This window comes from Dipodomys ordii, unplaced genomic scaffold, assembly GCF_000151885.1.
Source record: "Dipodomys ordii isolate 6190 unplaced genomic scaffold, Dord_2.0 Scaffold25, whole genome shotgun sequence".
NCBI lineage: Eukaryota > Metazoa > Chordata > Mammalia > Rodentia > Heteromyidae > Dipodomys > Dipodomys ordii.
The window spans coordinates 882,157-885,775 of record NW_012267241.1 but is presented as its reverse complement, the minus strand read 5'-3'; positions in this window follow the sequence as shown (position 1 = coordinate 885,775).

Here is a 3,619-nt window from a genome sequence, read left to right as displayed (position 1 = left end):
CCTTAGCTTTTTTTCGTATTCTACCACTTGTGTCACAACTACACTTCCTGCTTTTTGGTGGCTAATTGGAGATAAACAGTCTCATGGACTTTCTTGCCTAGGCTGACTTCAAACTACAATCCTTAACTCTCAGCCTCCTGAATAACCAGAATTATAGGTATGAGCCATCCATGCCTGGCAAGAACTATTCTTATTCCTGGGAGAAGTGGAATTGCTGGTTCTCTTGGTGCCCACCCATTCCCAGTATGGAACCTGAGGCCTACAAACATCCCACGCTCTTTGGGAAGACAATGACAGGGACCCTGTGGGTCCAGTTCCATTGCACCCCTTATTATGCATATCCTGATGAGAGACATCTTGAAATCCAGTTGCTTCCCAGTCCTCAGTACCATCTATTTTACTGTGTACAAAGATTGGGCAGTGAAACAGCAAATTCGGACCTGGGTAAGCCTCAAGGCTTCCGGGCTCCATAAACAGTGTATCCAAGAAACAGCAAAAGGCTAAACAACTGTCAGAGCACCCAAAGCCAAGACACTGTCTATGGCTCACCTCCACCCAGTCCTCCGCTCTATGATCCCCACACCCATTTCCCACCCCCCAACTCCACCCCTCACCTTGCCTCACCCCAACCCCTGCTCCCCTTTCAGTCCTCACTACCAACCTCCTTTGCTTCTTACCTAACACTTTCGTAAGATTTGCTATCAGTTACTGAGTCCTCGATCTAATACAGCTCCTGGAGGGCATTGTCTCTTTCTCTGACCGTAGGTGAAAAAGAAATATGGGAATGAAAGTTCAAAGCCAACCCTGGCAGGAAAAAACCCTTCTCCAATTAACCAGCAGAATACTGGAAATAGAGTTGTGGCTCAAAGTGGTAGAGCACTAGCTTTGTACAAAAAAGAGCTCAGAGGCAGGGCCCAGACCTTGAGTTCAAGCCCCAGGACTGACCCAAAAGAAAGTTATCCTTCACAAAACTTATTTGAGGATCCTGGGCAGAATTTTGTATGATGCTTATTATAGGGTATCAGAGCATTCTTCCATAGTACTCCAAGGATTTCTGAACATTATGTCCTTCACAGACACCCAACCTTGACTCTCAGATCATCATATCCAATCCCTCAGATGAACCCACGGTATTAAGTAAATGTACCCAGGATTACAGGACTAAGTACAAGAAATAAACAATTTTTTTGTTTTTGTTTTGTTTTGTTTTTGTTCATGGGGCCTGAACTCAGCCTGGGCGCTGTCCCTCAGCTCTTCAGCTCAAGGCTAACACTCTACCACTTGAGCCACAGCACCACTTCCAGCTTTTTCTGCTTATGTGGTGCTGAGGAATTGAACCCAGGGCCTCATGCATGCAAGGCAAGCGCTCTACCACTGAGCCACCTTCCCAGCCCCAAGAAATAAACAGTTCTTAATTCCAGATCAGTTCCATTATGTAGTCCAGAACTTACCACCATATAGCCAAGCTAGACTCAAATTAGCTACCTCCAATTTTAGTCTAAGTGCTAGGGTCATAAGTATATACCACCATACCTGGCTATTTTGCCTTCTTCTTTTAAAATAAGCAACTAACGTATCATTGGAGTTATAGTTATACTGATAAATCACAGAAAATGAGACATATGTCAATAGATTTCCTTAAGGAAAGGAAGTCATGTGTGAAAGATCCTCTGGGTCATTTCCAACGTAGAGCCCGAAGCCTTCCTCCCTCCCCCCAACCCCTCTGCAAAGCTCTTTTCCTTCTCTAGGAAAGCCAACTGCATCAGCGGCAGTCACTATCTATTGTTCTTAAGCATGGTACACCATGTTTTTGTGTCCCTTCCAATCAGTTGTATATGTGCCCCAAGAATAGTTACAGGACAATGTTGACCTATGGTCATGCCCTGGATAGCCATCTGCAGTCTACCCAGCATGGAAAGAATTCCTTTCACCCCCGAGAGCGGTCCCCTACTGAAGGTAGGACAACCACATTGCACGCTCTGACCAACAGAAGGCATAAAGGGGGGACTCAGAGAATAAGAACTTTTGTATGTCATAGTTCTTGTTGTCCATAATAAAAAATCAACACTGACTAACTTAGATGGAAAATAAAGAACACATTGATAGATGGCAAAGGACAGGAACTAGGTGTGGAAAACAGAAAGACCAGGTGGCAGTACAACCTCAGGGGACAGTTTAGATGCAGCTCCTGAGGCCACTTCTCCAGACTCATATCTCCACCTTCACTGATAAGTAATCCCAGCTTGTCCCTCCCAGGTTCACAGTCCAGGTGGAATCCTCCACTTGGCCTGTCCTTATCATAGACCTACCCTAAGCTGTCTAGGGCAGGAGAGGAGCTGACCCTTAAGAAGGGAACTCCTAATTTCCATGAGGTCCACAAACTGGAAGATTTCCCAAAGACAGATGGGACTGACTGACAAACAAACAGGAAACAGCACAGCTGCATTGGATTCAGTATTGGACTCATAGGACAGAGCTGAGATCAAAGGAAGATTTCAACTTTGAAAAAAAAAATCATGCTGAGTGCCTGTGGCTCATGTCTGTAATCCTAACTACTCAGGAGGCTGAGAGCTGAGGATTAAGGTTCAAAGCTAGCCTGGACAGGAGAGTCCCTGTGACACTCTTATCTCCAGTTAAACACCAGAAATCCAGAAGTCGTGCTGTAGCTCAAGTGATAAGGGCACTCACCTCTGGGCACCCCAGGCCCAGAGTTCAAGCCCAAGACCAACCAAACAAAACAAAAAGATCTCTTATCCCAAGTGCCCATATATACGAGGTCATCTCTGTAGAAGGCAGCCCATCCCCACCTCAACTTGCTGAAGCAAACTGGGGTGAGGCTGTAGCTCAGTGGTAGAGCACTTGGCCAGCATGTATAAAGCCCTGGGTTTCAGCCACAGTACAACCAAAAGAAAAATAGAAGTGTGGGGCAGAGTATACAGAAAACAGAAAGCTATACAGGGGAGATGAAAACTTAAATCAAAAGTGATTAGTATTATCCTTGGACATGTAAAAGATTATAGAATAATGAAACTCAAATAGAAAGCTGCCTTAATAACAAGGATGGAAAATGGCAGATTGATAACAATTAGAAGATTAAGTTCAAGTTAGGAAGTCCAATCTCTGTATAGCAAGAATTCCAGAGCAAGAAAATCACAAATATAATAATTCAAAAACACTTCCTGACTAAAGGAGCTTCAGACTGGACAAGCCTACCAAATGCTCAAAGTAATATATGAAAACAGATCTACAAGAAGGCACTAATTTCAGAAGACCTATGAAGAAGGAATCACAGAGGGGAAATGTATAGTCATCAAAATGGCATCCGCTTTCTCAGCTACAAGACAATGGAGGAATAGCTTTAAAATTATAAGAGAAAATGACTTCAACTTACCTTGCTGCTTACCTTATCAACTAATAATGAGCAAAACAAAGCTATTTTCATATGCAAAGTAACACATCCTTCTTCAATAGCTGCTGGGCAATTTAATACAAAAGAGGGGAGATATGGAGCCAAAGAAATAGGTAAAGATAAATGCAGCATTATTTACCATAGCTAAGATATGGAACCAACCCAGATGCCCCTCAGTAGATGAATGGATCAAGAAAATGTGATATATAT